We start from the raw sequence: 14,231 nt of genomic DNA, 5'->3' as shown, positions 1-14,231 counted from the left end.
CGTCTCCTACCTTCCAAACTTTACAGAAGCTCTCCTGCGAACCTTGCAGAACTAGCACTCCTGAAAGAAAGGATATTGCGGAGACATGGCTTAGCCACAGCCTGGGGGATGTTTCCAGAATGAGATTTTCACCCTGCAGCGGAGTGTGCGCTGATATGAAACTTCCTGGCAGATTAAAACTGTGCGCCCGACCGAGACTCGAACTCGGCAGAAGTAAAGCTGTGAGTAGCGTGCGTGAGTCGTGCTTCGATAGCTCAGATGGTAGAGCACTTGCCCGCGAAAGGCAAAGGTCCCGAGTTCGAGTCTCGGTTGGGCACACAGTTTTAATCTGCCAGGAAGTTTCATATCAGCGCACACTCCGCTGCAGGGTGAAAATCTCATTCTGCATTCAGTAGAGTTCCGCTCGGCCGCCTAGTGAACAAAATACTTGGGTATGGAATATCAGACAAACTGTGTGACTGGACTGAAGACTTTCTAGCAAACACAACACAGCATTTCATTCTGAACGGAGAGAAGCCTTCAGATGTAAAAGTAACTTAGGACGTGGTTCAGGGAAATGTTATACGAGGTGCATTCAAGTTCTAAGGCCTCCGATTTTTTTCTAATTAACTACTCACCCGAAATTGATGAAACTGGCTTACTTCTCGACGTAATCGCCCTGCAGACGTACACATTTTTCACAACGCTGACGCCATGATTCCATGGCAGCGGCGAAGGCTTCTTTAGGAGTCTGTTTTGACCACTGGAAAATCGCTGAGGCATTAGCAGTACGGCTGGTGAATGTGCGGCCACGGAGAGTGTCTTTCATTGTCGGAAAAAGCCAAAAGTCACTAGGAGCCAGGGCAGGTGAGTGGGGAGCTTGAGGAATCACTTCAAAGTTGTTATCACGAAGAAACTGTTGCGTAACGTTAGCTCAATGTGCGGGTGCGTTGTCTTGGTGAAACAGCACACGCGCAGCCCTTCCCAGACATTTTTGTTGCAGTGCAGGAAGGAATTTGTTCTTCAAAACATTTTCGTAGGATGCACCTTTGGAACGCAATGGGTAAGGATTACGCCCTCGCTGTCCCAGAACATGGACACCATCATTTTTTCAGCACTGGCGGTTACCCGAAATTTTTTTGGTGCCGGTGAATCTGTGTGCTTCCATTGAGCTGACTGGCGTTTTGTTTCTGGATTGAAAAATGGCATCCACGTCTCATCCATTGTCACAACCGACGAAAAGAAAGTCCCATTCATGCTGTCGTTGCATGTCAACATTGCTCGGCAACATGCCACACAGGCAGCAATGTGGTCGTCCGTCAGCATTCGTGGCACCCACCTGGATGACACTTCCCATTTTCAGGTCGTCATGCAGGATTGTGTGCACAGAACCCACAGAAATGCCAACTCTGGAGGCGATCTGTTCAACAGTCATTCGGCGATCCCCCAAAACAATTCTCTCCACTTTCTCGATCATGTCGTCAGACCGGCTTGTGCGAGCCAGAGGTTGTTTTGGTTTGTTGTCACACGATGTTCTGCCTTCATTAAACTGTCACACCCACGAACGCACTTTCGACACATTCATAACTCCATCACCACATGTCTCCTTCAACTGTCGATGAATTTCAATTGGTTTCACACCACGCAAATTCAGAAAACTAATGATTGCACGCTGTTCAAGTAAGGAAAACGTCACCATTTTAAGTATTTAAAACAGTTCTCATTCTCGCCGCTGGCGGTAAAATTCCATCTGCCGTACGGTGCTGCCATCTCTGGGATGTATTGACAATGAACGCGGCCTCATTTTAAAACAATGCGCATTTTTCTATCTCTTTCCAGTCCGGAGAAAAGAAATTGGAGGCCTTAGAACTTGACTGCACCTCGTACAATACACCGATCATCCTGAGCATTATGACCACCTACGTAATACCCGGTATGTCCCCCTTTGGCACGGATAACAGTGGTAACATGCCGTGACATGGAAGCAGTGAGGCCTTGATAAGTCGCGGGAAGGAGCTGGAACCACATTTGACCATCCAAGTCACGTAATTCCCGTAAAATCGGGGGATGGGGGCGATGAACTCTGACACCACTTTCAGTCACATCCCAGATGTGTTCGATTGGCTCACATCTGGCGAAGTGCGAGACTAGCACGTCAACCGGAAATCGCCACTGTGTTCCTAGAACCACTCCATCAAATTCATGTCCTTGTGACATGGCACATTATCTTGTTGATCGTCATGAAGCGGTGTACGTTGTCTGCAACCAGTTTACGATACTCCTTGGCCATCATGATGCCTTGCACGGGATAGTCATGTGAAGTTGGCACCCTTAACATTCGAGAAATTTTTTTTCCTAGTTCTTGATGTGTATGCCATAGCTCTACAGTTCTCTGTACAAAATCTGAATAGTTCTACAGAATTTCGCGAAGAAAACAATAACACTTGAGAAAATTTTAATCTTGCGCAAAAAAAATAATTGAAAGATTTGCGAAAAACGTTAATAATAACTAATCTGAACAGCTCTCGAAGAGATATACAGAAAACCCTAATGACATTTTTGTGCAGGTAATAGTTTACGAGATAAATACAACAATGAGGGACCCAGTTCCGCAGTTATGTGAAGTCGGAAAATACCTTCTTTTTCAGAGTTCTTATACTTACGTTTTAGTTCTGGAGCTCTCTGAAAAAAAAATTTAATAGTTCTGTACAATTTTGCGAAAAAAACTATAATCACAATTCTGAATAGCTGAATAGCTGTGAAGTAAGAAACCGATCTTCGAGAAACATACATATTATCATAGTTCCTTACGGATATACTATAGTTCTAGAGTTCTCTTCACAAATTTTGAATAGTTCTGTAGAATTTAGCGAAAAAGAAAATAATGATAACATTTCTGAATACCTGACTACCTGTGAAGTTGGCACCCGACTTTTGAGATATATATCAGAGTTCACGGTATACATGCTATAGCCCTAGAGTTATCTGTACTAAGTTTGAATACTGCTGCAGAATTTCGTGAAAAAAGCTTTAGTAAACGGGAAAACTTTAATGTTGAAAAAAAAATATTTGCCGATTTTCGAAAATACTCGTAAAATTATGATCATTCTGAAGAGTTCCCTAGACTAGATTAGATTCATTTCTCGTTCCATAGACCCAAAAAATGAGATGATTCTCGTGGGTGTCGTACATGTCAGAAAGTATAACATGAAACATTCGAATATAATACTTACTCCCCTGATCATTTGTCAGGAGATTGTCGAAATATGTGAGCAGAATGCGGTAAACTGGAACAGCTAATATATACCGAATTAACACACTGTCAAAATGAAACATTGTTATGCACTATTAATAAATTTTCCTCCCCCCGTGAACCATGGACCTTGCCGTTGGTGGGGAGGCTTGCGTGCTTCAACGATACAGATAGCCGTACCATAGCTGCAACCACAACGGAGGAGTATCTGCTGAGAGGCCAGACAAACGTGTGGCTGCTGAAGAGGGGCAGCAGCCTTTTCAGTAGTTGCAGGGGCAACAGTCTGAATGATTGACTGATCTGGCCTTGTAACACTAACCAAAACGGCCTTGCTGTTGTGGTACTGTGAACGGCTGAAAGCAAAGGGAAACTACAGCCGTAATTTTTCCCGAGGGTATGAAGCTTTACTGTATGGTTAAATGATGATGGCGTCCTCTTGGGTAAAATATTCCGGAGGTAAAATAGTCCCCCATTCGGATCTCCGGGCGGGGACTACTCAAGAGGACGTCGTAATCGGGAGAAAGAAAACTGGCATTCTACGAATCGGAGCGTGGAATGTCAGATCCCTTAATCGGGCAGGTAGGTTAGAAAATTTAAAAAGGGAAATGGATAGGTTGAAGTTAGACATAGTGGGAATTAGTGAAGTTCGGTGGCAGGAGGAACAAGACTTCTGGTCGGGTGAATACAGGGTTATAAATACAAAATCAAATAGGGTTAATGCAGGAGTAGGTTTAATAATGAATAAAAAAATAGGAGTGCGGGTAAGCTACTACAAGCAGCATAGTGAACGTATTATCCCAGATCACGTTGATCTGGGGTATTATAGTGGCCAAGATAGACACGAAGCCCATGCCCACTACAGTAGTACAAGTTTATATGCCAACTAGCTCTGCAGATGACGAAGAAATTGAAGAAATGTATGATGAGATAAAATAAATTATTCAGGTAGTGAAGGGAGACGAAAATTTAATAGTCATTGGTGACTGGAATTCGACAGTAGGAAAAGGGAGAGAAGGAAACATAGTAGGTGAATATGGATTAGGGGAAAGAATTGAAAGAGGAAGCCGTCTGGTAGTATTTTGCACAGAGCTTAACTTAATCATAGCTAACACTTGGTTCAAGAATCATAAAAGAAGATTGTATACATGGAAGAATCCTGGAGATACTAAAAGGTATCAGATAGATTATATAGTGGTAGAACAGAGATTTAGGAACCAGGTTTTAAATTGTAGGGCATTTCCAGGGACAGATGTGGACTCTGACCACAATCTATTGGTTATGAACTGTAGATTAAAACTGAAGAAGTTGCAAAAAGGTGGGAATTTAAGGAGATGGGACCTGGATAAACTGACTAAACCAGAGGTTGTACAGAGTTTCAGGGGCACCATAAGGGAACAATTGACAGGAATGGGGGAAAGAAATACAGTAGAAGAAGAATGGGTAGCTCTGAGAGAGGAAGTAGTGAAGGCAGCAGAGCATCAAGTAGGTAAAAAGACGAGAGCTAGTGGAAATCCTTGGGTAACAGAAGAAATATTGAATTTAATTGATGAAAGGAGAAAATTTAAAGATGCAGTAAATGAAGCAGGCAAAAAGGAATACAAACGTCTCAAAAATGAGATCGACAGGAAGTGCAAAATGGCTAAGCAGGCATGGCTAGAGGACAAATGTAAGGATGTAGAGGCTTATCTCACTAGGGGTAAGATAGATACTGCCTACAGGAAAATTAAAGAGACCTTTAGAGAAAGGAGAGCCACTTGTATGAATATCAAGAGCACAGATAGAAACCCAGTTCTAAGCAAAGAGGGGAAAGCAGAAAGGTGGAAGGAGTATATAGAGGGTCTGTACAAGGGCGATGTACTTGAGGACAATATTATGGAAATGGAAGAGGATGTAGATGAAGATGAAATGGGAGATAAGATACTGCGTGAAGAGTTTGACAGAGCACTGAAAGACCTGAGTCGAAACAAGGCCCCCGGAGTAGACAATATTCCATTGGAACTACTGACGGCCTTGGGAGAGCCAGTCCTGGCAAAATTCTACCATTTGGTGAGCAAGAAGTACGAGACAGGCGAAATACCCTCAGACTTCAAGAAGAATATAATAATTCCAATCCCAAAGAAAGCAGGTGTTGACAGATGTGAAAATTACCGAACTATCAGTTTAATAAGCCACAGCTGCAAAATACTAACGCGAATTATTTACAGACGAATGGAAAAAACTGGTAGAAGCCGACCTTGGGGAATATCAGTTTGGATTCCGTAGAAATGTTGGAACACGTGAGGCAATACTGACCTTACGACTTATCTTAGAAGAAAGATTAAGGAAAGGCAAAACTACGTTTCTAGCATTTGTAGACTTAGAGAAAGGTTTTGACAATGTTGACTGGAATACTCTCTTTCAAATTCTAAAGGTGACAGGGGTAAAATACAGGGAGCGAAAGGCTATTTACAATTTGTACAGAAATCAGATGGCAGTTATACGAGTCGAGGGGAATGAAAGGGAAGCAGTGGTTTGGAAGTGAATGAGACAGGGTTGTAGCCTCTCCCCGATGTTATTCAATCTGTACATTGAGCAAACAGTAAAGGAAACAAAAGAAAAATTTGGAGTTGGTATTAAAATCCAGGGAGAAGAGATAAAAACTATGAGGTTCGCCGATGACATTCTGTCAGAGACAGCAAAGGACTTGGAAGAGCAGTTGAACGGAATGGACAGTGTCTTGGAAGGAGGATATAAGATGAACATCAACAAAAGTAAACCGAGGATAATGGAATGTATAGTCGAATTAAGTCGGGTGATGCTGAGGAAATTAGATTAGGAAATGAGACACTTAAAGTAGTGAAGGAGTTTTGCTATTTGGGGTGCAAAATAACTGATGATGGTCGAAGTAGAGAGGATATAAAATGTAGACTGGCAATGGCAAGGAAAGCGTTTGTAAACAAGAGAAATTTGTTAACATCGAGTATAGATGTAAGTGTCAGGAAGTCGTTTCTGAAAGTATTTGTATGGATTGTAGCCATGTATGGAAGTGAAACATGGACGATAAATAGTTTGGACAAGAAGAGAATAGAAGCTTTCGAAATGTGATGCTACAGAAAAATGCTGAAGATAAGGTGGGTAGATAACGTGTCTAACGAGGAGGTATTGAATAGGATTGGGGAGAAGAGAAGTTTGTGGCACAACTTGACTAGAAGAAGGGATCGGTTGGTAGGACATGTCCTGAGGCATCGAGGGATCACAAATTTAGCATGGAGGGCAGCGCGGAGGGTAAAAATCGTAGAGGGAGACCAAGAGATGAATGCACTAAGCAGATTCAGAAGGATGTAGGCTGCAGTAGGTACTGGGAGATGAAGGAACTTACACAGGATAGATTAGCATGGAGAGCTGCATCAAACCAGTCTCAAGATTGAAGACCACAACAACAACAAATTAATAAATTTGTCATACGGGAAATAAATAATCTTAACTGTTGTGACCAAGCGTGTCAAAACTGAGATCTAACAGACATTTTCATTAAGCTGTCTTAACATTCTATGTTAAGATATTCATCTACAGAGTAAACTGTGCTTTATCTGAAACCAAGTTTCTGATGGTGGCTGGCAATTTATTGAAAATGTGTGTTCCTGAATATTGGACCCCTTTTTGGACCAAAGTACGTAATTTTAGATCTTTATGTAGATTATTCTTATTCCTAGTATTGATATCGTGTATCGAGCTATTGGTTGGAAATAAACATCTATTACTTGCAACAAATTTCATTAAGGAATAAATATACTGAGAAGCAGTGGTTAAAATACAAAGTCCCTCGACCAGGTTTCTACATGATGTCCTTGAATTTACACCACAAATGATTTTTATCACAAGAGCTCTACAGAAAATTTTGAATACTTTTTTGGGCAGTAGTATTTTATGAGATAAATGCAATGATGAGAGATCAATTCTCACCACAGAAAATACAGGAAATCGCACTAGAGTTCCGATGACAGGTCCAATCACAGTTCTGGATAGCAGCCCAAGAGTTTTATCCAGAAACCTAATGTAATTTCTTGTGATATGTAACTGCAATAACGTGGGCTCGACTTCACTAACATATTGTTTTCGATCGGGAGCTGAGTATTGCTGCACTAGTTGTGATCGGTGCATATAGGTACACGTGAGCAAACATCATGTCAACTGTAGTTATGTGTCTGACTGCTGACAACCACAGCAGTCTAACGGTAGTTGTCATTTTTGGTCGTCTTGCGTTGTATAACAAGAACTTCAATTTGATTTGGTACTCTTTGCGACAAAAAAGTACTGAATTTGAAGATAGCGCTCTCTATAATACGCTTTTAAGGTGCTCCTGTTGCTTCAGTGTTCGATACACACTGGGATTTTCCAACATTTAGCAAGACATACGACATTATTTTCACAGAGGGTTCAGATACGTCATACAATTCAAGCACTTTAAACGTCTGTTGTGCCCCAGGTACTGACTACCAAATGGAAAGTCGGAATTAATCACCACTTAGAAGATTTATTCTGAATACAAGTTGAAACATAACTGAGCATCATCTGTCGTGTCCACGACCGTAGCCAAGTTTCAGCTCCCGTGAAACACTATCCCAGCGGTAGCGTCGCGACCGAGACGAGACGTGCTCCGTACTCCAGCAGGCCCACCAGACGACTCCCCTTCCGGGACGCGACGACGCGTTTAATCAAGTGCGGCTGCATCTTGATTGTCTCGGTCGACTCCAGCGCTGTAACTGCCGCATCTCTCGTGGCGTCCCCACTCTCAGCACTTTGATGTATGCTGCTCTGCTGCCAACTGAAGCGTTGGCACACAATGCTCGAGAAGGCGGTGGCCGCGTCTTACGTGCGGCGACCGCCTTGTGTGAACGCACGGCGCAACAGTACCTTCATATGTTCATAGTCAGAGTTAGAAAACAGGAATAGGATTTGAGACCTTAACTTTTCCCGGCGAATTGAATGTTCAAATAACTTACAGGTTTGCTGCCGGGTGACGTCGTCGACCACCGCCGATATTTCGATAGGAGCACACCCTGCCAATCTCAAGGCACAACTGCAAGGAGGAAACAATGTGCAAGGGAATTTAATACCTCGGTCCACAGAGTAAATACAAGGAAGGTACCACACACAGAACAAGTAGCCGCAGATTCAACACACAACCGAAGATAATCAACATCAGAAATATCGATAGCGACTATTAATCAACAGGTGACGTAGCACTAATTCTGTCCCTCTGTTTTTTGATGAGAGACAGAGCAAGATTCCAAGCAGCATTTAAACAAAAACCACCATCTCTGTTTATAAGGTTGCTTGATAGTTTGATTTCAACAGCTTCCTTAATGAGACTATCCCAATAGCTGGACGTGCAAGCCAGAATCTCCGTGTTGTTGTTTTCCATAGGATGGCCGGTGTCTAGGCAATGTTCTGCAATAGCGGATTTGCTCGGCTGTTGTGCGCGTGTGTTACGCTTATGTTCAATACACCGGTCTTCCACAGTCTTGATTGTCTGACCAATATAGGACATGCCACAACTGCAAGGAATACGATAGACATCAGTCTTAAGCAAACCAAGATCATCTTTTACGGACGCCAACAGGGCCTTAATCTTAGAAGGTGGTCGAAAACATAATCACATCATATTTCCGCAAAATACGGCCAATGCTGTTGGAAATGCTTCCTGCGTAAGGCAGAAAGGCCGTAGACTTAGGCGCCACTTCGTTGCTATCGTCACTCACCCGTTGCACAGAAGGCTGATAGCGCAAAGGACGTTTGATCTGCCTCTCACTATAACCATTCTGACGAAAGGTGACTTCGAGATGTGATAGCTCAGCTGCCAAACTTTCAGGGTCTGAGATAACGTGGGCCCTGTGAAGCAAGGTACGAAGTACTCCTTCACGCTGAGCTGGATGGTGACAACTATCAGCTCGCAGATACAATTCAGTGTCAGTAAGCTTTCTATGAACAATGTCCCAACGTACCATCAGTCTTCCTTCTGAGTAACACATCAAGGAAGGGAAGGCATCCATTCTTTTCCACCTCCATAGTGAACTGAATATTCGGATGGATTGAATTCAGGTGTTCCAAAAACCGTTTAAATTCTCACTACCATGAGGCCAAACAACAAAAATGGTCGACGATGTCACCCGGCAGCAAACCCGTAAGTTATTTGAACAGGGATGGGATTGGAGCACAAGTCATCAATAGTCGGAAATCATCTTCTTGATGGCCGGCCACTGTGACCGAGCGGTTCTACGTGCTTTAGTCCGGGACCACGCTGCTGCTACGGTCGCAGGTGCGAATCCTGCCTCGGGCGTGGATGTGTGTGATGTCCTTAGGTTAGTTAGGTTTAAGTAGTTCTAAGTCTAGGGGACTGATGACCTCAGATGTTAAGTCCCATTTGAACCTTTTCATCTTTCCAGAAATAACTTTTAAATCTATATGTGAGAAACGAGAAAAGACTTATTTTGTGACTTATTATTATATTGTGAAATAACAACAATATGTTTTATTGTCTTATAACCAGTTTCCGACAAAGAATAATCATATAACAAAACACAATACTACTAAAAGAATGTACTGGCATTGTACTGTCGCTGGAATTTTTCCTTAATCTGTTCTTCTTCTCTATGATGTATGAAGCAGTTGAGATTGAAAATAAGCTGAGGTCCGTTCTTTTAACTATTGTAAAAGGTAGTCATAAGTGATCAAAAGAAAAATATAACGTACAATCTATTAAATGGAGTTCTAGTGTACGGACTTTTATTTGTAACTAAATAACCAAATATGAATGATTCAAGTTTGGTGTCGTCAGCAGTCCAAACTGTAGTTGTCTGCCGCCATTATGTGAGCGTACGGAGCGGCAATTTTAAACTGCAGAAATAATCAGACAGTAATTATTTCGATCGTTATTACAGTATTTGAACTTCGAGGACAAGAAACCACAGGAATTTATTATTTTTCTATTTTAACAGTGAAAGTAACATTCAGTAGAACAATCTTAGACTTTACATAAACAAAATAATTTTATGGCTGGTGCGTAAGATTAATTTTTCTCAGAATAATTTATCAGTGACTTTAAATAAAAATATTTACAACACCAGTGTTGTTATAGGTAGAGGTTGTGGTGTGATATATTAATTATTTGGTGCATACATTTTAATGTCAAATAAAGAATTATTGGAACTCGTTATAATCGGGCTCAGCACCACATAAATAAGAATTACCAGAGATTATTTATTTCTTTCAAATAATACTGTTATTCTTGCTGCTATATTTTCTTGCGTTTTACAATAACACGTAAACACCATCACAACAACATTATATAGAAACCCATTATCCATTACACCGTGTGCGTATGTGTGTGTTAGAGGGAGTGAGATGGGGTCCTGGGAGCTTGAAACTTGGAGTTGTCTGTTCTCTCTGTTCACTAGAAGGAGCCCCAGCATACCAGTGTTCGTAGACTTAAATGATTTAATTAATGTATGTAAACAATAATTGTTACAGTATAGGAGCCTTACATACCACTATATTACACGCTTTTACCCGTGACGTTGTTTTGCCTTCAATAAATGTCATGGATGAAAAGCTATTCATCTGTATGCCGCCTCAAACAGACATGAGTTTATTCAGTATAAGTGTGTGCAAATGTTCTTAGCTCTAGGAAATGTTCGCTGCGAAATGAATACCAGAAACTGATTATGGCAGGATCATTTTGATATGAAAAGAGCTTGTCAGATTTCATTCTTAACAATGAAATTGTTTTTAAACGAATCAGCTCTGTTTCTGTGTCACTGGGAACCTATATTATATTTTGTCCACTAAGTAAAATTGGTTTTAAAACTTATGAAAACGACTTTCAAACGACCTCTGCAGTAGTTACGTTTTTCAGTGTATTTGGTCACATTGCTCTTATACACAGCACATTCATTCTGTTCTTTTAGGTATGGAAATTGACTCAAATTCTCATTTTATAACTGAGAGATGATTAGCTTTAATATAATTTTAAATGGACTGATACTTTCGCCTTCTCGTTTTATATATAGGCTTTGAGTTGGAATTTTCCTGTTCTAAAAAAGAAGAAATAGCGTTTTTCAAGTTCCAAAAGATATTCAGAAGCTTTCCTTTAGAAATACTGCGCCTAGTAATGTAGGACAAGTTCACTGTACTCGAAATCCAACAATTCGCAGTAGCCTCAGAATTTTAGGTTCATCCACACATTTCAGAACCGGTAGCGCAACATGCTGCTTATACAAGATATTAACGTTTATCCACACAGTGATGGTGTATAGCTCACTAATATTTTAGTACAGGATGGCTTATAAAGTTTTCGAGCAACGTTGCAGTGCCGTTGATCCTACCTATCCTTGACGGCACTCCGTCAGTACACACACTGATGACTGTACTATAATACACTATTAAATTTTTGTAGGTATAAGTTTACTTTTCCAAATATTTGTGATCCTCTTGTTTTAGCATGCAATGTCTTCAGACTGGCAAAGATCTACGAGGACATTAAAATTAACATCGATTTCAATTATAAATGTGGCAAACTGGGCAACAACGCGGTGATTATCCAACGCTGGAGAAAAGAAAGTACAAGAAAATACAGTTGATGAGATACGACCTGAGAGCGTTCCTCGTATCGTCTCGTAACTTGCTGCCTTGATATAGCAGTTTTTTTCCACTTTCATTTCAATACCCTTATCACCATGATCGCGTGAAAGCATTTGGAGACCAAGCATTAACAGTATCTTACCTATCGGAAAGAAGTTTGTTTATTTCACAAATGCTAAAGAAGATTCATACGTCGCTTATGTATCGACAACTCTTAGCAACTTACTTTAGCAAATTTAATTTGTCTTTACCCGGTTTCTACTTTTTTCTAAGTCACATATTCAATCCGTACATCAGCCCAAGTCTAAGCTTCATTTCTTACTTGTTATCATGATATTGTGCTTTGTAGTGTCTGTCAAAGTCATGCTGTCTATTATGCGAAAGACTACTTCATCAAACAATGCAAAGTCTGCTCCTGAAGGATGTGTTTCTAGGCGCTTCAGTCCGGAACCGCGCTGATGCTACGGTTGCAGGTTCAAATCCTGCCTCGGGCATGGATGTGTGTGATGTTCTTAGCTTACTTAGGTTTACGTAGTTCTAAGTCTAGGGGACTGATGACATCGAACCTGCGACCGTAGCGGTCTCGCGGTTCCAAACTGAAGTGCCTAGAACCGCTCGGCCACTTCGGCCGGCAAATGTTGGAAAATCCCAGCATGTATCGAACACTGAAGTAACAAGAGCACCTTGAAAGCGCGTTACAGAGACAGCTATCTCCAAATTCAGCAGTTCTTTGTTGCAAAGAGTATGAAATCAAATTGAAGTTCTTGTTATACAACGCACTAAGTTGACCAAAAATGACAACTAGCGTTAGGTTGCTGAGGTTCTCAGCAGTCAGTTACATAACGACAGTTGTCACGATGTATGCCCACTTGTACCTAAAGACACCAATCATAACTAGTGCAACAATACTCAGCTTCCGATCGAAAAGCAATATGTTAGTGAAGTGAAGCCCACATTAATGCAGTTACAAATATCTTCATAAGAGATTACATTAGGTTTCTCGATAAAACTCTTGGGGTGCTATCCAGAACTGTGATTGGAACTGTTATCGGAACTCTAGTGCGATTTCGCTTATTTTCTGTGGTGAAAATGGATCCCTCATAACTGCAATTTTCTCATAAACTATTACTGCCCAAAAAAGTATTTAAAACTTTCTGTAGAACTCTTGTGATAAGAATCATTTGTGGTGTAAATTCAAGAACATCATGTAGAAACCTGTTCAAGAAACTTTGTATTCTAACCACTGTTTCTCAGTATATTTATTGCTCAATTAAATTTGTTGCAAGTAATATATCTCTGTATACAACCAATAGCTCAATACATAGTATCAATGCTAGGAATAAGAACAATCTACATAATGACCTAAAATCAATTACCTTGGTCCAAAAAGGGGTCCAAAATTCAGGGACACACATTTTCAATAAATTGCCAGCCACCATTAAAAACTTGGTTTCAGATAAATCACGGTTTAAACAGTGTTTGAAAGACTTTTTGATAGGCAACTCCTTCTACTCTGTAGATGAAAATCTTAACAGAGACTGTTAAGCCAACTTAAGTGAAAATGTCTGTTACATTTCAGTTTTGACAGCACTTTGTCACAACGGTGAAGATTAGGTATTTTGCGTATGATAAATTATTAATAGTGCAAAACAATGTTTCATTCTGACAGCGTGTTAATTCTGTAAATGTCAGCTGTTCAACTTTTACCGCACTGTATTAACCTATTTCACAATCTCCTGCAAAATGATCAGGGTTGTTGTTGTCGTTGTGGTCTTCAGTCCTGAGACTGGTTTGATGCAGCTCTCCATGCTACTCTATCCTGTGCAAGCTTCTTCATCTCCCAGTACCTACTGCAACCCGCATCCTTCTGAATCTGCTTAGTGTATTCATCTCTTGGTCTCCCTCTACGATTTTTACCCTCCACGCTGCCCTCCAATACTAAATTGGTGATCCCTACCAACCGATCCCTTCTTCTGGTCAAGTTGTGCCACAAACTTCTCTTCTCCCCAATCCTATTCAATACTTCCTCATTAGTTATGTGATCTACCCATCTAATCTTCAGCATTCTTATGTAGCACCACCTTTCGAAAGCTTCTATTCTCTTCTTGTCCAAACTATTTATCATCCATGTTTCACTTCTATACATGGCTACGCTCCATACAAATACTTTTAGAAACGACTTCCTGACACTTAAATCTATACTCGATGTTAACAAATTTCTATTCTTCAGAAACGCTTTCCTTGCCATTGCCAGTCTACATTTTATATCCTCTCTACTTCGACCATCATCAGTTATTTTGCTCCCCAAATAGCAAAACTCCTTTACTACTTTAAGTGTCTCATTTTGTAATCTAATTCCCTCAGCATCACCCAACTTAAT

This window comes from Schistocerca piceifrons, chromosome 1, assembly GCF_021461385.2.
Source record: "Schistocerca piceifrons isolate TAMUIC-IGC-003096 chromosome 1, iqSchPice1.1, whole genome shotgun sequence".
In the NCBI taxonomy this organism is placed as follows: domain Eukaryota; kingdom Metazoa; phylum Arthropoda; class Insecta; order Orthoptera; family Acrididae; genus Schistocerca; species Schistocerca piceifrons.
This window is presented reverse-complemented; position numbering follows the sequence as displayed.